The 25,506-nt window shown below is 34.4% G+C and overlaps 1 protein-coding gene and 1 long non-coding RNA gene across 3 annotated transcripts in view; both read left to right on the top strand.

Moving 5' to 3' along the window:
• LOC129445359 (uncharacterized) overlaps positions 1 to 25,506 on the top strand; it is a 38,745-nt gene that overhangs the window by 11,280 nt on the left and 1,959 nt on the right. The window lies entirely within an intron of this gene.
• On the top strand, positions 18,830 to 20,687 carry LOC129433187 (uncharacterized). The gene is made up of 2 exons (XR_012369076.1): positions 18,830 to 18,947; positions 19,389 to 20,687. It is a non-coding gene; the product is annotated as an uncharacterized lncRNA (long non-coding RNA).

Genomic DNA, 25,506 nt, shown 5'->3' with positions numbered 1-25,506 from the left:
TCTGAAATAATGAGTGGATTAAGCTTTTTTAATCAGCAAGAGAAAAATAGAAAGTTGACCACTTTTACTGCTTCTGCTCTATCTAATAGAAATTATAACCATTATAACATCAGTCACATTTATAATCTATAGACCTGCACTGTCTATTAATATAGGTATACATCGTATTGTATTGAGTTTAATTATAAAGAGGTCATCTAACTGCTTGATATATCAGTGCAAAAACAGTAGTGTTTTTGTGGTGCTTTGAGAAACAGTGTCAGCTTTGTACAAAGAAAGTTTGGGGTGGTTAGATTTACAAACTATAATGTGAAATTAATATTAAATCTTCAATAAATCAAAGTATTGTGTTGTGTCACACATTATTAGTTCTTTGTCACATGTATAGTAGACCATTTTTTTGTCGGTGGGTAATGAATGCCCTTTTCACCAGCTACCAGCACAAGTAAATTTCAGATCTGTGGTAAACACTGCGACGTTAAAAAAAAACAAGGTGGCATGTGGTTTAAAAGATGGCAAGTAAAATTAAAATCACATCTGTATGCAATACAGTTTCATTATTGTTTGTTATTATCCATAATATAACTAATTTGTGCGACCAAATCATGTTTTGCGCCAGTAACTGAAAGTTCACAAGTTCCACCAGTGAAAAAGGTTAGTGTAGTTCCATGTGACAGTAATTCCTGAATATACAAGGGCGCCAGGCCATTTAAGGCTTTGTAGGTGATTAGTAATATTTTTTATTGTATGCGATATTTAACTGGTAGCCAGTGTAAAGATGCCAGAATTGGACTTATGTGGTCATACTTTTTAGATCAAGTAAAGGTCTTTACACACCGGGACGTTTTTCGTGCGCGTTTATTGTCGACGTTTAACGTCACGTTTTTCTGCTTTCACATCCAAATGATTTTTACTGGCTCTGAGCCGAGTGAGGTGCAATTTCACTCCCTTGACATTAGATGGCGCCTAATACAAAGGAGATATATGCCGGTACACAGGGTGGCGCTGCGAGACGTTATGCATCTGTTCTGACACTCACTTGTCACACAGAAGAAGAGAGCCGGTATTTACACTCGCGTGTAGTCATAACCATTCATATACAATGTTTGGTTAACGGGCAAACAAACTAACATGGCTCTTAAATATATATATATAATCTTTGTACAAACAATATCTCCGTGAACTTGAATACATTTTTAAATGAAATCTATTTGATTCGATTCTTTTATCATTAGTTGATATCAGATTCTCCACATAAAATTATCTATTTATGATAGAACACGTTATATCAAAATGAAAACTATTTCACAAAATATAAGGTAATGGGTGATCCGATGTGTGTACTTTTAACAAATCTTTTACAAGCACTTTCTCTGTTAAAGCTGTAGTCTACGATGTTGAAAATCGGTCGAGAAAGCCTGAGACGGTTAGTAAGTTTTAAAAAACTCATCCCGCCCCTCTGTGCTACCTGAGCCCTCCCACCGGGAAACAAGCTGAACAACGTCATATATTCAAGCTGTGATCACTGGTAGTAAACATCAGAACAGAGATTTACCGAGCAGTAAACACATAAAGCCTTGAAGGAATGAACAATTACAATTATGATTGTAATTGACGTTATTTACTTTCACAACAACGTTTGGCATACATTTCCCCTCCTGAGCTTCAAGAAATGACTTCATAAATATAATTAGTTTGACCCGTGATACGCGATGCTAAACGACTAACATTCCAATGCCGACCGGCAGCATGAGCATGCTGTCAGATTGATAATACTATATTTATGTAACACCTCACACAATCTTTGTAAATATAATTACTTTGACCCTTGATACGCGATGCTAAATGGCTAACATTCCGATGCCGACTGACAGCATGTTGTCAGACTCATAAAAAGATATTTATGTAACACCTCACACAATAAAAGTATAAATAAATGTATAACTGTTCAACAAAAAGTCTGCCTGAATGGATTTTTTAAATTCTTTTTTCTCTTCATATTGTTAGGATGTTAGTGTAGAACCATAACCAGAATCTAAACAAGGTTATTAATAATGAACAATCTTTGAAATCGTAGACCATAGCTTTAACAATTTTCTCAAATTTCCTGCCAAATGTATTGTATTTTGTGATTTGGCTAAAGATTTAAGTTCTCATTTTAACCAATATACTCGTTTTATAGAGGGTGGGTGGGTAGAACAAGGAACCACAATTTTTGTGGTGCCCAAAAATGTTAATACTTCTGCAAATTGGTAAGTGTTGCCTATAAATATAATGATGCAATAATTAGGTATGTAGTTTACAATAATAGGTCAACAATACTGATGTACAAATATATGCATAGTGCCAAACTGTCACGCTATTTACAATTAGTTTTTTTAATCAAACATTTATTTTTGTGAATGAACTGCAGTTTGCAATAACAATCAGAGACATGACAGTAAAATCAAATAAAACAGGATTCAGAAATGTTGGTCAAATCCAGAAAAGTCACAATGACTGTAGTGCAACTGAACGATAGTGCAAATCAACATTTAGAAATTAGACATTTTCAAATGTATTTCTTACATGTATAAACACTTAAAATACATTAGTAAAATGGTATATAATAAACATTAATTTGTGTGAACAAGAACTGGCAGAGCTGTAGAGCAAATAAGTCACAATGATAAGAGCTTTATCTACAGTTACTGTAAGTTCAGATAGGAAATCAGCTATTTCTTTAAGAAAATCTGTGTGGTGGCCCAGAGGCCTATATATGGTAGCTAAAATGAACAAACACTGTTTGTTGTTACGATCATTTATTTCCATATTTAACGGTATTATTTCAAATGAATTAAATTTTAGTTCGGATTTATGGTTTACTTTAAATATTTTGTTGTATATTGTAGCTACACTAGGGGTGCACCGAAATTTCGATCGCCGAAAATTTCGGCCAAAAATGGCATTATCGGTTTCGGGCCGAAATAAAAAATCCAGCCGAAAATGTCAACCGAAAATGAATGTCAACCGCGCCCCTCCCCTCTGTGCGCTAGCGCTTGGGTTTCACTCACAGTGATCAGTCGTCACCCACCCCTCCCCTTCGTGCTCAAGCAGGATTCACTCACTGTCGAGCCGTTTGTATGCGTCTGCAAAGATCACCCTCCTTATGTGTGCTCGCGCGTTTAAGTGCCCTTTAATAGTGCACATACGAGAGAGACGCGTTAAAAAAGAAACAAGCAAACATAAAATCTCGCTGTTATTGATAGGGCACATATAAACAAAATTATCTCCACAGTATTCTTTTTCTAATAAAAACATATGTTTTTGTCTAAAGTGTATGTATAGATTACAGTCAGATTAACCTACTTAAGTCTGTTTCATTAATGTTAATCAAACAACCCATGACAAATAGCTCTAAAAATAATAATATATTTAATTTATTGTGTTATGATTCATTTAATTAATTTGATTTCTGTACCTAATGCAAATTTCAGACCTCATTAATGTACAACTTTGTTCTTTTTTATAAATGTTTGCAATTTCTTTATTGTTTATTAGATCCGAAAAATAATTTGATCTGTGCCTGAAAAACTGTAATGTGATCCGAACTGTGAGTTTTTTGATCCGTCACACACCCCTAGTTCACTCACTGTAAAAAATAAAAAGTTGATTTAACTCAAAGGGGACATATTATGAAAATCTGACTTTAATGACTATAATTGTGTCCCCAGTGCTTCTATCAACATAGAAAATGTGAAAAAGATTAACCCAGTAACTTAGTTTTAATAAAACATTTTCTGCAAGCATGTGAAAAAATAGGTCATTGTAATTTGGCCCTTATTGTGATGTCAGAATAAGGTAATACCGCCCCCTTTATCTGCACTATCCAACCAAAGCACAACCATTTAGTACGAAGAGAAAGAGAGAGAGAGAAAATAATTCACAGCACAATTGAGTTTCAACTGCAACAAACCACCATCATTGTGATCAGTGTTTGCACTTCATCCGCTCATTTGCTTTTAAATAGTTGAGATTCATACTAGTGATGGGCAGTCCGGCTCTTTCCATTGATTCGGCTCTTTCGGCTCAAGCGCTGGCTCTACATTTTAGTGATGGCAGTCCGGCTCTTTTCATAGATTCGGCTCTTCTGGCTCGGCTCCCTTAGAAGAGCCGGCTCCCCTGCATGCGTCTGAAGATTCGGCTCTGCTCGTTCGCTACAAAGAATCAGCTCTTAGAGCCGCTCGTTCGCGAACGACCCATCACTAATTCATACTCTGATTCTTGATGTTTGTGCGTCCCAATTGTACAGCGGATATTTTTGTCCAAAGTTTCTAAAACTCCTTAATGACAAACTCCTGTGAAAGATCTGGATCTCATTTACATTTTTGACAGAAAATAAACTTTTGATTAGTAAATGAATTATGTGATTATCTTTACCATTATGTACCAAACACCACAGAATTACACTATTAACTTTTCATAGCAAATGTGGCGCATCAACACAAAGTCAACACAACCAGGAAAATACAAGCAAAAAGTCAAATGTCAAGAGACCAACCAAAACAAACACCAATCACAACAAGGGCGACTCCAAATTAAACAAAACATCAACATCCAAACCCAACAAGTGAATTGTGTTTTCTACAGCAGTGTATTTGCTGAGCATTCAGAAATGATGTTTTATAAAATAATAAAATGCAGTGTTTCTCTATCATTTACATAACAGTCAAACCAGTCAATATAATAAACAGTTGTTGTTTTAAACATTGTGTGAACATTAAAACATGACATTGTCATAACGTTTAAAAATGGTAAAATGTAACATTCCTCTAACGTTCAGACAACAGAAACGTTCTTAGAACTTAAAAAAAACTAGTCACTTTTAACGTTGGCAGAATGTTTTTGGGAACATTGGGAACTTTCAGGGAACGTTCTTAGAACTTTTTATTTCTAGCTGGGTAGTCTTGTTGGGTGGATTCGTTAAACTGATGTAATCGTCTGCTTTAAGCCAGGTCTCTGTTAAACAGAGTGCATCTAAGTTTTGGTCAGTAATTATTTCATTGATAATAGGCTCTTTATTGGTAAGCAATCTAATGTTAAGAAGGCCGAATTTTAACATTTGAGTTTCATCTGTTAATGTATTGTGGTCTAATTTTATGTTAATAAGATTTGTACAAGATGAGGTAAACGGTGTTCTGTATTTATTTGTTCGAGGAACAGACACAGTTGAGATGTGTTGGTGTTCTGGTATAAAAGGCTCTATGTGCTGGGATATATGTGATCTTGACATGTCAATGCAGCTAACAGACGGATGGGTAAGCCGATCTGTCTGTTTCCAGACCTGGGCCCTGGATAGTCAGACAATATCAGAAGTAAGACAATTGGTCGAATCTGATCACACGGGTCAATCGAAATTGTAATTTTTTAACAAGGATCCCATTTCTTACTTATGGATCTGATTCCAGAATTTAAAATGAAATTTGATTTCCAACCCTATGTCTGACTATCGTCATATCAGCACAACGCTAGACAATAGAGATAGAGCGCAGTTATGCAAATTTGAAAAACACGCCCACCGGGGGGGGGGGGGGGGGAATCCAACCTTCTCCATTGACTTTGTATTGTGAGAGGCTGCCTCCTTGTCATTTCTGGCTTATAACAAAAACAGAATAATGCTTAAAAGCTGCTGTGTGACAATATATACAGCTAACAAGCGAAAAAACCCAGAAATAAGTTTTTATAAGCTGTCGAGCAGTAAAACCCAACCTTTAAAGAGGAAAAAGTGGATCGCCGACTACATTTCCCCCTAGTGGATGCAGTTTTACTAATAGGAGTACTATGAAAAGTTGCCTGTTTTCCACTTTTGTGTCTTTAAACGCTCATTTTTTTTAGATCGACAGCTTATAAAAACTTATTTCTGGGTTCTTTGGCTTGTTAGCGGTACATCTTGTCACGCATCAGCTTTTAGGCATTATTCTGTTTTTTGTTATAAGCCAGAAATGACAAAGAGGCGGCCTCTCGCAATACAAAGTCAATGGAGAAGTTTGGATTGTCCCCCCCCCCCCCTCCGGTGGGCGTGGTTTTCAGGTTATGACGCGCTGCGCTCTGTCTCTATTGTTATTCATGTTTACCTTTATTCTAATAAAATATTAATAAAAATAATATTAATTTTTTGCTGCATACTGTTGTGGAATTACAGTCGAGACCCGTTGATCAGAGATGAAATTAACAGAAGAAATTTTACTGAAGTTAATTCTTTGCAGTTCACTCAGCAGAAGTCAGCCGCAACAGCCGCTCTGCTCATACATTACAATACAGAGAGATTTGCACTCTAACAGAGATAATTAAACAACATCATGTCAAACTTCGTGAATCTGTCTGGTTAAGCTATAGATAAACTTCCACACATGGACGTCCAGTTCAGAGCACATCTAGTTTGAGGAACAGCAAGCAGTCTGAGTTTAGGCACAGAATGACCTTTGAAGGCCACAGATCATACGATCTTTAGACCAACCTTCCTCAGAGCACTGCTGGTTTGTAAAGTGTAATAAAAACATTATGATAAAAAGTACTTTCTCACATACAGCACAATTATATTTAACTCTTTCACCGCCAGCGTTTTTTTTTAAAAGTTGCCAGCCAGCGCCAGCGTTTTTCATGATTTTAACCAAAGTTGAATGCCTTACAGAAAATGTTCTTCTTTAAATATATAAACATACAATATACCAAATGAAAGAACAGACCCTCTGCTTTCAAACAAAAAAAAAAACGTTTCATCCTACCTTTAGTGGTTCTTTTGTAATCAGCTTTTGAATATGGGTAGGTTTCTGCAAAAACACCACATTTTGAGCAAAAAGCAGAGATAATTCCATTTTTGTGACGGACTTTTCATAGAGATCCCATTCAGAGCGATCTTTAAAACAGACACGGACATGCAGCAGCTTGCCATAGGGCAATACTTCCGGGTTTAAAAAGTTGCAGAAGGGCGCCACCTGGTGGATAATAGCGGTATTGCGGAAAGACTGAAAATCTTGTCATTGGCGGGGAAGCGTTTTCTCTTAATTGACGAGATATCTCGTCAATGGCGGTGAAAGAGTTAAGGACTATAACAAGAAGTAAATGTTTTAGTTATGATTTTAACACTAAGAAACAAGCTTATTTCTTAAGCATGAAGAAGTTACTCAAATTACATAAATTTATGGGATGATTAATATTGATTAGTGTCTGATTAATATTCAAAATCATTTAAAAGCCTACAAGTAAAAGGAGGCAGATATCAGTAAGTTTTCAAAATTTGATGTATTTGATGTGCAGTGACCCAACTACAGGACTGAATATAGAAGATACAGAATCTCAATTTATCCTACTTTGTGTAAATAAAAGTGAATTTAATTGTTTCATGTTTTTTTTTAGATGTGAAGAGTGAATTATGTTCGGATGGAGAAATGACGTCCTCGACTCTTTCCTGCATCACCGATGGAGAGACATTGAGCTCACAGAGACATTTAGAGAGAAAACACACAGAACATGAACATCATTTGATGAAACACACCAATGAGAGACCATATCAGGGCAGTGAATGTGGAAAAACCTTCAGCGATTCTGATTCATTGAAAAAACACCAGAATATTCACTCTGAAGAGAAACCCTATAAGTGTTCACACTGTAATGACAGTTTTGGGTATAAATCTTATCTTACAATCCATGAGAGAATTCATACTGGAGAGAAACTTCCTCACTGCAATGTTTGTGGGAAGAGTTTTCATCAACATCAACATTTAGTGTCACATCAGAGAACTCATACAGGTGACAAACCTTACAAATGCTCTCAGTGTGGGAGGTCGTTTGCTAAGCCAGGTTACTTAAAAATCCATGAGAGAGTTCATAGTGAAGAGAAATCTTACGTCTGCTCTCAGTGTGGAAAGAGCTTCACTGATCCATCTCAATTTAGAATCCATGAGAGAGTTCACACTGGAGAGAAACCTCATATCTGCTCGATCTGTGGAAATAGATTTGTTTATTCTAGAGGTCTTCACAATCATCAGAAGAAAAAACATACTGAAGAACAAACTAAACTAAAATTATCATAGTGTCTTAAATTCTTTACACACTGATCGTGTATATTCGGTGTGAATATTTGACGCGATAACGTGCTATAACAAAAACAATTGATTTCTATAAATAATGAAAAATCAAAGGTTGTTTTTACCACTGTATTGAATTTTTACTATTTTGCCCGACAAATAAACAGGTCGACCAATGAGATCTGAACATTACGTCACATTCCCGGAGCCGCTGCTATTACTCAAAAAGAAGAGACAGCACACAAAACTGTATAGACTCTTTTACAGCCCACGTGACCAAATAGCCTTCACATGCATTTTTGCAACAGAAGTGGTGTTATTCCTCATTGGTTCTAACATGTTAGCAACTCAGAAAGTTTATGAAAACTGTTTTCCAGCATCAAAATGTCTGGTTCTTGCTTTTGGTTGCACTGATATAATATACTAATATACATATATATGTGTCTGGCCACTATATATTTGGGCATCTGCTAGCTTCTTCTATCCACTCCTCTTTAGTACACGGCTCTGGTAGCTGTGTTGAAAAAGTTGATAAAGTTAATTTTTTAAAATACTTTTCTCTGTCTGTGTTGCTTCACTGCTGATTCTTGCCATACTTCCATTGCCAAAATGTATGCGCATATGTTGACACGTCATCGTTGTATATAAACAGTAAAAAGGGTCTATTGACACACAGGAAAATCTCCAGTGTTAAATTAACTCTATCAGTGTTAAATCAATACTATTTGGTGTTTATATAATCCACACCAAGATCGGTGTTAAAAAAGACTGGTGTTAAAAATATAACTCTGAATCAGTGTTAAAGTTAGTGAGATAATGAAGTGATGATTAAGACATTAATGGTGAACACCTGCTGGTCATTCAAATCAATTACATTTTGGACATTTTCCTGTCTCTAAATTTTTGTTTTGATGGCTCGTTTTCTGGAGAGAATACTAAAATAATAAAGAAAGCCAAATTATTAAATGCAATAAATGAATACTGTTGGGTGTATGCCTCCAAAAGCTTTCACGTTTGCCTCTCTATCAGCATCTCTGTTTGAAAATAAAAAGTTAACTTGCTGAGTTATTTTCTAATTGGATAAGTTTAACTTCTAAACAGCTGTCAGAACAAAATACAAGTGCTCAACTATTCCAGTATCCACACGCGTGATTTAGTAGACAAATCTTCTTTCTGACGTGATGTCTCACAAGTCAAATAGACATTTATCACAAAATGTAGCACATTAAATCTTAAGTTTGTGTTTGTTATGAGTTCATTTGAAGTCACCATTACTGTGATTAGTGTTTCTTTTAGTTAGGCATTTGTCCCTTGACCTTTACTGATCAAACTCTCCTCTTTTAGCAATAGCAACAATGTTTTAGTAAAACCACTTGTTCATTGCTTCATGTAGAGGGAAAACCTTCCAGACCTACTCAGTTTATTTTTATTATATTCTACTCTACAAATCATTGAAACATTTGATCACAAATTGATTATGAAGAAACAGGCATATAGAAAAGCTCCATGCAAATGACATTGTATTGAATGAGACTGCTGTAGTGCTTCAGTGTTTTTTGTTGTTGTTGTTGTTGTTGTTGTTGTTGTTTTGCTTAAGAGAGACTTCATGATTTCTGATACAAATCTCAACAATGGTGACAGTTAATGGTAAGAAAGTTGCTAAATTTTTGTCATGTTGCAATGCATGATGGGATTTATGAATGAGTTTTCTACAATCCTGGTACCCAGCATGCATTGCGGCATGAAGCTTTGTTGTTGATTGTCACCATGATTGTGTTTTATAGGCTGATTGTTGATGTATCAGTGTGTCTGACTTACACCACAGATTAGATTTGGGTAAACATTATTTAACTCTTCCGGTTATGTGGACTTTCACAGCACTGTTGGATTTCATGGGAGCCTCACAGGGTTGGCAGAACATAAATTAAACACTTATATTTAGTGATTACTTTTTTATGATATCATTGAATCCCAAGACTTATACTTTCATACTAATTAACATAGTATGAGTTATAGACTTCATTTCTCTCATCTTCCTCTGCTTTAACAGATGTGTTTTATAAACACACTGCCACAATTAGCAGAAGAAAACTAACATCAAACTTCAAGACCCAAGTACCCAACTAAAGGAAACACTAATCGGAGCAATGGTGACTAACTTTATTAACCAGATTTACAGCAGTTCTTTAGAAGTTCAACCTATCATCCATGTAACTCTGGATGCAAGTTGTAATTTTAGTTTTCAAACAGAGATGATGATAGTGTTCATTTAACTATAGTGATTTGATCTATTGCATTTAATAATTTGGCTTTCTTCCTCATTTTAGTATTACTTTCTCCAGAAAAAGAGTCAACAAAATAAACATTTTAAGACAGGAACAATTCCAAAATTGAGTTGATTTGACACGGAATGACCAGCAGGTGTTCACTATTAATGACTCAATCACTTCATTATCTTATTAACTTTAACACTGATTTAGTGTTTTTTTAACACCAATCTTGGTGTGGATTATATAAACACCGAGCAGTGTTAATTTAACACTGGGGATTTTACTGTGCAGCACATGTAAACACATCATTGAAACAAGTCAATTTGAGTTATTTGTATAGGGCTTTTCACAGTTGTTCATTGTTGATTATTGTGTTTCTCTCCTTACAATCTCTCTCTCTCCCCCTCACATTACTCATCTTGTTTTAAATCTCCTCACAATCTCTCTCTCTCAAGTGTAAAACCATACATATTTGGTATCGTTGTGATGGTCTCAGTATGTCTGGTAAAAGGGTCTCATTCCTTTAAGTAATAAATAAATAAACAAACACCATTCTGTAAAGCTACGGGTATTTAGAGGAAGGTGGCAGAGAATTCTAGGAATCCGTAGACTGATTTTCCGCATGATTGCTGTGTAGACATTTCTTATGATTCATTAATGTGTTCAATTAGTTGAAATTATTTTTTTAATTATCATGTTGCTTGCCTGGCTAATAAATTATGTTATGCTTGGATTTATTCTGCATTAATCTAAATTTACTTGTAATAATAAATAATTCAATGTATCCTTTGTTACCGCAACTCCACGACTCCAGTAGGTGTATTGTCTGCCCTTCTTTATTATATTTATTTGGTCTGCCAAACAACTTTATTTTGACTACAGGGTTAAGCATTTGGTGCATCAACTGGCTTTAATTATGAGGTTTGATAAACTCTTAACTAGTTGTATCAAGCAGAGTTGTGCGTTTGTGTTTGTTTAAAGAGGTCATCTTATGATATTTTTAAAGATGTAAAATAAGTGAAATGTATCTGTTTAAGAGATTTTATTTACAAGAGCATTTAAAAACGTATAAGTAAAATTGTTTGGTGTCTAAAGAGCAACAGTCTTTAAGTTACCATTGTGACACCTTATTAGTACTTCATCAGTAAAAGAGAATTAAAAAAATTATATAAGGTATACCCATCTTATTTTCAAATCCTTATGATGACATATGAGGTAAAGACCAGCCCAGGTATTCCCTGACCGTGGATCTTTACATTTGATTAAAAGCAGCATTATGACAGCCATTACCACACCATAAAGAACATCAACTTTCTTGTGTAATGAATGACAGATGAATGAAGTGTTGAGTGTCTTCTCTCTCCAGTACAACAGGAGGCGCTCTGCAGCTCTTTAGTCCGCCAATAGACCCTTTTACTGTTTGTACACAATGATGACGTGGCAGCGTATACGCACTACCGGCATATCCGGGAACTTTACTGTAAATTTCGTCACCGCCCCTTTTTTGGGGATAAAAAACAGACAAAGGGCAAGGGACATGTTTTTATTATGACCAAATTAAGTATGTTAATGTATCTTTCGCGCTCTATGGCTGGCAGGGTGGACAGATAATTACTCAACATGTTTAATCTGAGTGATTTCATAAGTTAATTACTGCTGCCGGCTGTGTACAAACGTTGCTTTGTTCCGCTATTTTGAATGGAAGTCAATGGAAGGTCTAGTCGGAATTCCCCCAAAAGTGGGCATGAACCTGTTCAGAGACATTCTATGATGTTGCGCCGGTTGTGCGTATGCGCGCGCATTTAGGCAATAGAAGTATCATAAGAATCAGCAGTGAAGCAACACAAACAGTAAGTTATTTTAAAAAATTAACTTTATCAACATTTTTAACACAGCTACCAGATCCGTGTACTATAGTGGAGTGGATAGAAGACGTTAGCAGATGGCCAAAAATAAAGTTGCCAGATACCCAGCTAACAGAAAAAAGTTCTAAGAACGTTCCCTTAAAGTTCCCAACGTTCCCAAAAACGTTCTGCCAACGTAAAAAGTGTCCAGTTTTCTTGACGTATTCTAAGAACGTTTTTGATTCACTTATTAGGTTAAGATGTTGATGTTTTGTTTCATTTAAAGTCACAATTATTGTGATCCGTGTTTGTTTTAGTTGGGCTCTTGACCCCTTGACTTTTTCTTGCTAGTTTTTTCCCTGGTTGTGTTAACTTTGTGTTAATACACAACATTTGTTATGAGTATTTAAAGTTAATAGTGTACTTCTGTGATAGTTGGTAAATTGTAAAGATCATCACCTAATTAATTTACTAATCAAAAGTTTATTTTCTGTCAATAATGTTTATTAGATCCACCTCTTTCACAGCAGTGAAAGTTTTAGAAACTTTTGACAAAAATATCCGCTGTGTAATTGGGATGCACAAACATCAAGAATCAGAGTATGAATCTCAACCATGGTGACAAATAAAATTGTAAAAAATCCTTATTTATCCATGCTGCAGTGCATGCTGGGAGTCCTGAATGAGATTTGTAATTTGTTAATACCCAGCATGCATTGCAGCATGAAGTTTTTCATTTAATTGTCACCATGGTTGAGATTCATAGTCTGATTCTTGATGTTTGTACATCCCAATTATACAACGGATATTTTTTGTCCAAAGTTTCTTAAACTCCTTAATGACAAACTGCTGTGAAAGTGCTGTATCTCATTTACATTTTTGACAGAAAATAAACTTTTGATTAGTAAATTAATTAGGTGATGATCTTTACCATTATGTACCAAGCACCACAGAATTACACTATTAACTTATCATAACAAATGTGGTGCATTAACACAAAGTTAACACAACCAGGAGAAAAGTAGCAAACAAAGAGTCAAGGGTCAAGAGTCCAACTAAAACAAACACTAATCACAATAAGGGTGACTTTAAATTAAACAAAACATCAACATCTAAACCTAATAAGTGAATTGTGTTTTCTACAGCAATATATTTACTGAACATTCAGAAATGCTTTATAAAATAATAAAATGGAATGTTTCTCTATCAATTACATAACAATCAAACAAGTCAATATAAAAAACAGTTGTTGTTTTAAACATTGTGTCAACATTAAAACATGACATTGTCATAACGTTTAAAAATGGTAAAATGTAACATTACTCTAACATTGAGACAACACAAAAACATTCCTAGAACGTCAAGAAAACTGGACACTTTTTACGTTGGCAGAACATTTTTGGAAACGTTGGGAACTTTCAGGGAATGTTCTTAGAACTTTTTTCTGTTAGCTGGGAAGTTTCTGATTCTCATCCTGTGGATGTTTTTACTACTAAAAGAGAGTTTGGGAATTTACAACAAAGCACAGATGACAAAAGGTTTACTCGAGACCCCACACGCACAAAGGTAAAACTAACCTGCATTTAGTGAAGATTCTCTCAGATCAATGATCTACAGTGTTTCATATCACATTTTTAGCATCAGCTCAGCTTGCTTGAAATCTCAACCGAGGTGGTACTAAAAAAGTATTGTGTTCTACATACTGTTCCCAGTGAAAAAGCTCTGAAAAGTGAGCTGATCTGACCCGTGGGGTACTATGGAATGGAAAAGCGTCATCCTGGTCAGGAACCGGTTGTCCACCAGTTTCCATCCCAAGTCTGGGTGGCGGGGGTGTGGTTTAAGTATAAGGATGTATTTTATTTGAGCAAAATGGAATACATTGTGCTGCCAACAACATTTCAAAAAGGCAAGCAAAGCCATCTTAAATATTACACCTTTCTAGTAGTCAAACTTGTGTAAACTTTTAGTATGTTATTAAGGATGCTTAAACAACAACGAACAGCTGAGAAACCTTTTGTTCAAATTTTTTATACATTTTTTTCAGCATACCAGCACCAGCATCCCATGCTTGCCATAACAGCAAGACCAGCATATGTTGTGTTTTGGTGCTGGTATACTGGTGCCACCAGCACCAAACCAGCAGAGGCGGACAATCCATGTGCCATGAGTAAAAGTCCTCTCCAGTTGTTGTGTAAGATGCAAATTATCCAACCTTTATAAACCAAATAATACACCAAATTTTATATATATTTCTTCTGAGCAATGAAAACCTGTGGTTTGTTATTTTATACTCATTTTACTATGTTAAACTCTTTATGTTACTTAATACACCTAGGGTTGCTTTGATGTAAAGTATTATAATCATTGAGATAGGAATATATGCATGACAGCTCTTAAATTGCATGTTTAACAAAGTGACACATATATGGTTTTGTATTTACTAGTTTATTAAGAATAGAGAGATTGATGCATGTATTAGATAGAACAAAACTTAAGGAATACATTACAGTTTAAAGCATGATTTAAAGACCTGTCTTCGTGGGAGACAGCGCAGAGGAGTTCGGAGAAGAACGACAAAGAGACTTCGTCGTATATTTAAGATATTAGGGGACTTTCCCAGTAGACGTAAGGATCAAAGGCGTGCCATGAGGCCCTGAATATGATTCCTGGAATTCGGACCTGAGACCGTGCCTATAAATTGATGCTGGTGCAGAACTTAGGCGGATCTGGACACCGCGCACCATCCAGCATCTCCATTGTCTGACAGCCTGAAATCTTGTGTGCTCTAGACTTAGTACTTTTTAGACTTTGTATTTTTGTATTACTACCTTTAGTTAACTTGGTATTTTTATTTCTTTTCTTTTTCTTTTTAAATTCGGCAAAACTTGTAATCGCAACTAGCTAAATTGTATTAATAAATTTTATAAAAGACAAGAAGAAGTGTGCTTGCGTGAACTTAACCACGGGGAAGTCTTTTGACAATTATGTGAGTATAATCTAATCTGTCGAATTCTACCTTATTTAAGGTAATGTGTGATTGGTATACTTAGTAAAGTAATTGTTAGATTTGACTGTCCTTGCCTACCCTGAATAGAAAGAATAGGCAAAAGGTACAAATTTTCGTACCTTAAAACACATTATTTTGTTCCAATCACCTGGATGTGCTAATTAGCACAGTTCTCTCCAGTGTGAAGTCTCTAGTTATACTTGGTAGTACCGACGCAATTCGGTCGGTGCCTATAAAAGTACCGAGTTCGGTGCCCATCCCTACAGAACACTTGACTCTCTTACCTGGACATTTAGATATGAAAGTTTGAATCACCAGTATCTGTGTGAAACATTATAAACATTGATGATCATCTGCCGACTCGATTGTTTCTGCACGTCCTCTATTTTACAAAGAGTTTGCTTAATTAACGGCTTTTCGTTCAGTCCGCGTGAGCTAAACATTTTTGTTCTGTAATTTGTTCTTGCATAGGCTGTATTTCTACATATTTTCGACCAAGTAACACTCAGGATATAATGTAAGTTGTTATAGATAGCATTTAAGCTTGATCTGAAATGATGACAAATCAGTCTGACTAAAAATTATCTATCCAGATTAATTTACCCAAAATAATGATTTACTCGTTTTCATACTTAATATACAGGTTAATTTATCTACTAAATAAATATAATAAATAAATATTCATTGCCTTCTGTATTGCCTTCATTTTGTACATTTACAGGTGCATAAATACGGTCTAATTTTAATTTATTTTTAAGGCACTGCTTTGTTTTGTTTTTACCGATGCTCTGTAAATTTGCACTTAAAAAACTTCTTGTTAAGAAATTGTTCTTCAATTTATTTTGTTTTTTCAAAAAATATATTTATATAATAGTATAGCTTGTTAATCTTTTTCTCATAAGGGAAAGACATGTAGCCTACCTGCTTCTACATCGGTGCACCTCATTGTTCTCGATTTAAATAATAATTTTATTTTAGTAAATGAAGGCGGTAAAACCACGCAAAATCACCGCAAGGAAATTTCTTCACCACGACAGCCCTAGTTCCACATCTTTCCCCTCACCAAACACATAAATACGATTACTGTGATCATGTATAATTGGTTGTCTTTTTTCTTTTATCAGAGTTCTTACAAACAGATTGATGGCAACAATGAACATGTATGATTCAGGGGTGAAGAAGGCCTTTGAAAAACACGGCTATGTCGTGTTATAATAGGTACTACACTTTTTTTGTATGATTAGATGATGTACTGTTGTTTCTATTCAGTGTTACCCATTGTGCGGCAAACTTTTATCCATCACAAATGCACAGTGGCTATACTGTAGGGGTGTAATTAATTGTACAATTATTATGCCCAGTTTGTCTTGTTTGACTAAACTCCGCCCACAGGAATATGTCAGTCGTCGGCTAAGCTAAAGGCAAGCTTAGCTGCTATTGAATCACAACACACTAAACAAACTACACAATCAGAACTCGATACGTATATCTGAAGGAGGGACTTCATAGAACAAGGAAGACATCAGCCTGTTTTGAGGACAGTGAAAACAGCGCTATACAGATAATTTAATTGTGTGAAAAATACTGCGTTTTTTACACGTGAAACATGGACACGTGTGATATTGCGCTCTGTAAACACATTTAAAGTTTCAACAAACACAAAGACGGGACCTTTAAGATGGGTAGCACTTATCATCAGTTTAATTTTTCATCTGAAAAATTAAAAGTTGGACAATAATTGGATTCAGTTTTTCTGTTTTCCTGCTGTTGCAGCTCAGTTAAAAAGAATGGTCAGGGGGATCACTGAGCCACTCGATGGTTATCCATGTTTATTTAAAAAGTTTGAATTACTTTGTGGATTTCCATGTACAATTGATGTTTGCTGAAAAATGTATGCTGTATTTTAATGTGTTAAAATGAGTGCTAATTGTGGCTTCATATTCATTTAGGTGCTGTACAGTGGTCCAAACCTTCAGGGTCAGAGGCTGAAATAAAAATACATGGGGAGTTATCTACGGTCTGCTCCTGATAGATGTGGGGGTATGGGACGACAAAAGGGGAAAACGGCAGTTGATGTGTGTTCAGATTCTGATAGCCTTTAACCTATTGTTTGATTTACATGTTTGTTTATTTGTTCATCTACAATGTTTCTGTTCATGTGTGATATGATCTCACATGATGAAATATGAAATGCAGGTTTTTGTATCTTTAGCTCTTTAGTTTTTTTTTAACTTGAACATTGGTTGCATTACATTCATATATAAAAAAGGTGCATCAATTAAAATGTATATTTGACTTAGATTTTTAAAATCTTGAATTGTAGCCGTAAAATAAAACACGGCTTACATTTAATACTGTTATGTCTTTATTCTTGTGGTCTAGAATAGAACATCAATGTGTTAAAAAATTTACAAAAAAATGCTAATCAAATGAACGTCAAAACTTGACGTCAATTTAATGTCAAAGTTTTGACATCAATTTGATTTGCATTTTTGACCAATTCTTTGATGTCAATGTTTGACGTCAATTTGATGTCTATTTGACATCAATTGCCCGCTGGGTTATGGGTTATTAATTGAACATGAATTATGGTTTCATTATTAACATGAATTATGGTCACATTATTAACATGAATTATGGTTTCATTATTAACATTAATTATGGTTTCATTATTAACATGAATTATGGTTTCATTATTAACATGAATTATGGTTTCATCATTAACATTAATTATGGTTTCATTATTAACATTAATTATGGTTTCATTATTAACATTAATTATGGTTTCATCATTAACATTAATTATGGTTTCATTATGAACATTAATTATGGTTTCATTATTAACATTAATCATGGTTTCATTATTAACATTAATCATGGTTTCATTATTAACATTAATCATGGTTTCATTATTAACATTAATTATGGTTTCATTATTAACATTAATTATGGTTTCATTAATAACATTAATTATGGTTTCATTATTAACATGAATTATGGTTTCATTATGTGGTCTGAAACTGACCTCCGATTTTAGGCTAAATTTGGACTAAACCAGATGGAGAAAACAAAGACCAATATTCAATGTTTATTTTTGTGCTAAATGAAGGCCATGACGGGCTGACTTGATTTAGCCCAAAAAACACAGCTTAAATCATGTTTTGTGCTGGGTGGGACATGATAATTCAAAAATCAATTTAACTACACATAAATCAATCAGCAGAAATTACAATAATAGGAAATAATTCAAAGCAATTCAAGCAAATAAAATGATCAATCCTACAAAAACCCTTAATAGTAAACAATGATAGAGTTTAAAAATGTTTTCTGGCAATGAGAACTACACTGATGTCAATGTAAAGTCATTCATAGAAATCAATTGTTTTTGTTCTAGTGTGTTATCGCGTCAAACATTTGCACCGAATATACATGATCAGTGTGTAAAGACTTCATGACACTATGATGATTTCAGTGTAGTTTGATCTTCAGTTGATGTTTCAGTATCATCAGATATCCAACAGTCGTCGAATGAATAATGAGGTAAAAATTGGAGACACCCCTCGCTGCAGCGTGCAGCGCGATAACGTAGTGGATTAATCCAATACGTAGTGGATGTTCAAACACGCATGCGCAGTGAATATCATATTACGCGCATGCGCGGTGCTATGTTGTTGTTGATGAACAATCGCACGTGCTTTGGTATTTCAAGAAGAATCTGCCGAAAAACGAAGGATTATTTAACAACAGTGATTGTATAAAGGTAGGTAATTAATCTTTATTTACTGATTTGTTGTTTCAACATGTATAGTCTTGTGTAACGTTAGTGTTATGTGTCCGAAGCGGTATAAAGGTGACTTAATATGCTAACAGCGATTCTCATTTTAATCATAACGTTACTTCAGAACATAATGTCACGCGTGGACAGACTGTAGGTCTAATGTAAAACTAACCTGATTTTGCTAGGCTAACTAATGCTTTTTTTAGGCTAACTAATGCTATTGCATTGTTCTAGATGAATGTTTTTTTAAAGGACAGTTGCCCAGTAATAGGTGCACATACTGTAACCAGTGCCACTTAATCTTAAATTAATACATCTGGATTGGATTTTTTTATAAAAGAGACTTAGTACTTGTATGTTAACAATCCTTTGCATTTTTATTTGAAAAGTTCAACTTACTGAGATTTGACTGTTTTTTTGTAGATTTGACTGGATTTGGCAAGATGCCCTTGCTCATTAAAGAAGATGGAGATGTGGCTTTTATCAGACTGTTGACATGCCAGCTTTTTCACTATGTTGTTAGTAAAGCATCTTTCAGAGAAAAGGCTCATGTAGTCTGGCTTGACAGGAAGTTATTTAATTAAAAAAAAATTCCATAGCTCAATTAGAGCATTACATTATTAGCAAATATCATCAGGTAACACACATACTAATTAAAACATGTCACTGTAAGTCACTTTGGATAAAAGCATCTGCCAAACGTGTAAATGTAAGTGTGTGTGTGTGTGTGTGTGTGTGTGTGTGTGTGTGTGTGTGTGTGTGTGTGTGTGTGTGTGTGTGTGTGTGTGTGTGTGTGTGTGTGTGCTTATAGTAACAGTGTTTTTATTCTAATTTCATATAAAGTATCCCTAGATTTAGACTATACATTTGTTAATTTTTAATATTTACTTCTCTTTCTTAAAATAGGTGTTGTCAACTGGAACACATTCTCCGGGGTGTAGAGATTTATTTACAAACTGTCCACCAGGTCGAGTTGGAGGAAGGGTGTCCCAGGGATGAATTGTTCATCTATTCTGCATCAGTAAAGCAATGGTGGCGTGGCACTGACTTTAAACTATTTAAGATCAAACTGTGACAAAAGCTTTACCTGTGCTGACTGCAGTCAGTTATATGTGACCCTGCCTGTGAAAAAACAGGATAAGTCTTGAAATGTAATTATGATATAATGAGCATCAAAGTGTTATTTTCATTACTTTCACATTGATTTTGACATTTGACATGATTTTACTCAGTCAACCCCACACACCCAGCCAACTTTTTCTTTGAACTTTTGCCCTTTGGCCGGCGCTACAAAGCACTGAACACTATAAACAACAGTTTGTTCCTCAGGTTATATACCTAAACAATTAAAGCACCCATAACTTCCACACCTGTCATAACTGTATATTCACCACATACTGTACATCTGAAACTACCATTCTAAACTATGCTACTGTAAATATCACCTATTATCTATCTGTACAACAACAGCATCTGAACATCCATACAGGCATCACTACACACAATTGTAAAAAAGGAGAATATATATATACATATACTTATATATACTTACTGTACCATGCTGCTTATTTAAATTATTTTTGTTTTTATATTACTAGTGTGTTATTGTCTTTAATTTAACTTAGTCATTCTATTTATGTCCGTAACATGTCACCAAGACAAATTCCTTGTATGTGACAAAAACATACTTGGCAATAAAGCTGATTCTGATTCAATATTAAAGATATCAATGTTTTTTTTACAGAATGTTGTTTACATTATGTAGAATGAGTTAATGTAGAAAACAGTAAATCACAGAAAGATGACTAGCTGAGTTTTCACTAAGTTCATGTTTAGGCCTAATGTTTATTGTTAAAATGTTTTAATATTTGCAGTCACTGATCATCAGTGAATTGAACAAGCTGTGGGGTAAAAGTTAAATAAACAAACAACTTAAATAAATGACAAGTTATTTTTGTTTCCATTTAACAGTAACTTGAATAGATATATATATATAATAGAATATTTTTTAAATAACTTCAATACAACACTCAAATAAATGATTGATTAAAACGTTACATGTATCATTGCTAATATACCTTATCTTGTTGTTTAAAGATGATTGTTTAATACATCTTAACATTACCACATGTTAAGATAATACATTACACAATGCTAAAAATGTAAAATGAGTTTACAGTCCCTTACGAAAATTAACCATGGTTTTATTGTGGTAAAAGTGTAGTAACCATGGTTTTTGGTGTGATTATCAGCAAAACCATGGTTTTACTACACCAACTATTGTTTTTGAAAACCACGGTTATCAAAACTATTGTTATTTTGTAATTACCGTGGTTTTACTACAGTACCATGTTTTTTTTTTTTTTTTTTAACTGTAGTAAAACCATGGTTAATTTTCGTAAGGGGTAACGTTAGCCTACTCATTCAATACGATCAGCTTTTATGGATAAATTATGTGAAAATAACTGCACTGAACACGCGAAAATGGTTTTATTTTGCACGTGGGTATCCACGTAAATTTATTAACTAATCTAGGACAACAGCACGTTTATCGGCATTTGACGGCAAGCGTGTTAATGTTTGTGTTTAAATACACAACCGAGCACTGGATTTGGATTTATATTCACTGCGCATGCGTGTTTGAACATCCACTACGTACTGGATTAATCCACCACGTCATTGCGCTGCAAGCTGCAGCGAGGACTTCTTGAAAAATTGTCTTCTGTCAAACTTGAGTATGACAGTAGGTGGCGGTATGCACCTTTACAGTTGGTTTGCAACCAGCCAGTAAACCCACAAAAGAAGAAGAAAGAGCTCGCGTGTGATGTGTTTGTGTATCGTCAGTGTTTTTCTCTCTTGAGTGTTTTATTGAGTGTAAAGTACGGCGCCCTTCTGGTCACCCCCTGGAAAAAAGAAAACAATCCGTGATCACGGTTTTGTAATTCGTCCCCTCAGTTTATAAACCGTACTCACGGATTATTAAACTGTTCCCTCAGTTTTACAAACCGTGCGCTCGGATTAATAATCCGTACGCACGAGTTAACAATCCGTGCTCTTAGATTTGTAAACCGTACCCTCAGTTTTTGCAATCCGTACCCACGAATTTATAAACCGTGCGCACGCTTTTGAAATCTGTTCTCACAGTTTTGCTAACTGGATTTGTAGCCCCTCCCTCATTTTAGAAATCGCTATTCATTCTTATTCATTCTTTCCAAGTTTGCTATTAATGTTTGATATTTTCGGAAATTAATAAAGTTTAAACCGTGTTAAGCTGTTTTATACGTTCCTAACTGGAAACGTGCTTTAATATTTACGAAATATTTTAATCGGATGCTACAGTAAACAGATATCTTTGTGTAAAATTAACATGTTATTTAGATTTATTCATCAAATAAAATAAATATTTAACTAACAAATGATTTCTACATATCCTTAATATTTTAATCAATATATTTGAGAATGCCACACTTAGGCTTGCTATATATTTTCGTTTTTAATTGCTCATTTCAAATTCATATTTTATGTATTTAACATCAGCTTATTAGGTAAGATTAAAAGATTATTAAGAGCTGCACAATTATATACATATAAGTTTTATATACATATAATTCTTAATTATTGTAAATCAATATTATTATATCTGATTATCAATATATTTGAGAATTTCACACTTAAATATTTACACGTTTTAAAACTTATAATAATAATTGCTCATTTAAAATTAATATTTTATGTATTTAACATCAACATAACATCGACAATCAAACATTTTTACATTGTAGCCTATTATTTGAGTAAATATAGGCAAACAAAGTAGATAAGGTGTTAATTTAAAAATCAACAAAGCACACGGGTTTTATTCAGCAGCAGATGAAATTGCGTCTTTTGCAGACAATAAACATCTCCGAATCTCCTCAAAAATCCTGGTAAGTGTGGAGTATGAGTAATTACATTTACAATATAGGTGCAGGATTCTGCTGATCCACCTGTCTGGAATTAAGAAGTGATTCTGCAACCTCTCAGAGTTTATTCAGCTCATTGTATTTGTAACATGTACTGTTTGGCATTTTTGGAGTTTCATGATGACTGTAGAGTTATGTCATGTGTAAATAAATGTTCAATAAAATAATTGTGTACAATTGCTTTGTTCATCGTTCATAAAGGATGGTATGAAATAAATTCACTTTACATTAAGTAAATTCAACTCATTTTTTATTTAAATAAAATTCATAAAAAACAGCTACATATACTTAACATTTGCAATTACTTATTTTTACTCAATTTTATTTTTAATAGGAAATCAATTTAATTATTGTTAATACCAGATTTAAAGCTTTCAAATTTACTCAGTATTTGTAAGTATAAAATGTTTTACCAAAAATTGAATAAATCATAGTAAATGTTTTACAGAGTGTGGCTCATATACCCACTCATTGTGCATTAAAAATATGACCAGAAATTGATTCTTTTACACACATTTCAAAGAGCACAGCTATTTTAACACTTTGTGACCTAAATAAATACGTACAATACAAATAGTCACGATTATTCTAGCAGTATTTGCACAGAAAGCTGTTACCCAGTTAATATAACAGTATAACTTCAAGTATTCAGATAAAAAAACTTTACGCAAGGACAAAGACAATATTTAATTAACAAAGTACAAATTTTAAGTTTAAATATTAATAAACTCCAAACTTATCTGGGTTTTTTAAAGAGTTTCTCTCATGTTTGTCATCCCAGAAGTTTCCTTTGATGATTATTTTCTCATTGATCCTTAAATTAACATGTGATCTACTTAATTTCTAACTACTTTTTGCTTACATTAGCTCAGATAATAAACATAATGTAAAAATGTTTCACCAAAAAATTAAGTAAATCATAATAAAAGTTTGGCATGAAGTTGATGTTAAATGCAAATAATATTGATTTACAATAATTAAGAATTATAGGTATATAAAACTTATATGTTTATAATTGTGCAGCTCTTAACAATCTTCTAATTCCACCTAACAAGTTGATGTCAAATACACAAAACATGAACCTGAAATGAGCAACCAAAAACGAAAATATATAGCAAGCCTATTGATTAAAATATATAGGACATGTAGAAACCATCTGTTAGTTAAATACCCATTCCACTTGATGAACAAATCCAAATAACATGTCAATTCCACACAAAGACACCTGTTCACTGCAGCATCCGATTAAAATATTTCGTAAATATTAAAGCACGTTTCCAGTTAGGAACGTATAAAACAGCTTAACACGGTTTAAACTTTATTAATTTCTGAAAATATCAAACATTAACAGGAAACCTGGAAAGAATGAACAAGAACGAACAGCGACCTCCAAAATGATGGAGGGGCTACAAATCCAGCCAGCAAAACTGCGAGAACAGACCGCAAAAGCGTGCGCACGGTCCACAAATTCGTGGGTACGGACTGCAAAAACCGAGGGCACGGTTTACAAATCCAAGAGCACGGACCGTCAACTCGTGCGTACGGTTTATTAATCCGAGCGCACGGTTTGTAAAGCTGAGGGAACAGTTTAATAATCCGTGAGTACAGTTTATAAACTGAGGGGACGAATTACAAAACCGTGATCACGGATTGTTTTCTTTTTTCCAGGGGGTGACCAGAAGGGCTCCGTAATATCACACTCGTGAAGATGAGGATTTTATTCTGTCAGGTATGTTTCCTTGTATAGTGTTTTTAAGCATTTTTAACTATCATGTGAGTTCCTGTTTTATCAATGAGTGTTTTTTTAAGCCAATAACCAAAAGACCAAAAACGTGACCCTGCCTTTAAACTAGGGGTGTGCTGGGCGATAAACCGGTAGACATGATTAACCGGTAGAAATGTATGCGTCAAAAGTAGGCCTATCCTCATAAACACGACCATTTAGGGATTAAGAGAAAGTGAACAACTAATGCTGCGTTCCAGGCAACCGGTAACCCGTAACTCACGAGTTCAAAACCACGACTCACGACTCTGAACTGGGAGTACATCGATCTAGTACGAGTTCACGGGTGGGAAGTCACGGGTTTGACTGCCGTTCCAGTGCACTTTCACCGGTAGAAGGTTGTAAAAACACGAGTTACAGGCTGCCTGGAACGCATAAGGTCGTGAGTCGTGGTTTTGAAGTCGTAACTCACGAGTTTAAAAGCCCGCCTGGAACGCAGCATAAAAGAGAAAACTCACGACTTTCGTCTTAAAGGGGAAGTTACCTAATTTCGCTTCTGTTTCTCACTCGTGTTTATGAAACGTCTCTCAATGCTCTTGACTAAATCACTTTTCTTCCTTAAATGTGTATATATATATATATATATATATATATATATATATACATACATACATACATACATACATACATACATAATTATTTATTATCATTCATTTATCGTTGACTGTTTATCTTCAGAGAGCTTGCGTTTTGTTTTGTTTTTATCTTTTTATCTTCTTTTTATGCTTGTATAAGTTTTTTGTGTGAATTATGAACATTTCAATGGTATTAAAATTTTTAATAACAGATAAACCTT

This window comes from Misgurnus anguillicaudatus, chromosome 3 (genome assembly GCF_027580225.2).
Source record: "Misgurnus anguillicaudatus chromosome 3, ASM2758022v2, whole genome shotgun sequence".
NCBI classification, from domain to species: Eukaryota; Metazoa; Chordata; class Actinopteri; order Cypriniformes; family Cobitidae; genus Misgurnus; species Misgurnus anguillicaudatus.
This window is presented reverse-complemented; position numbering and strand designations above follow the sequence as displayed.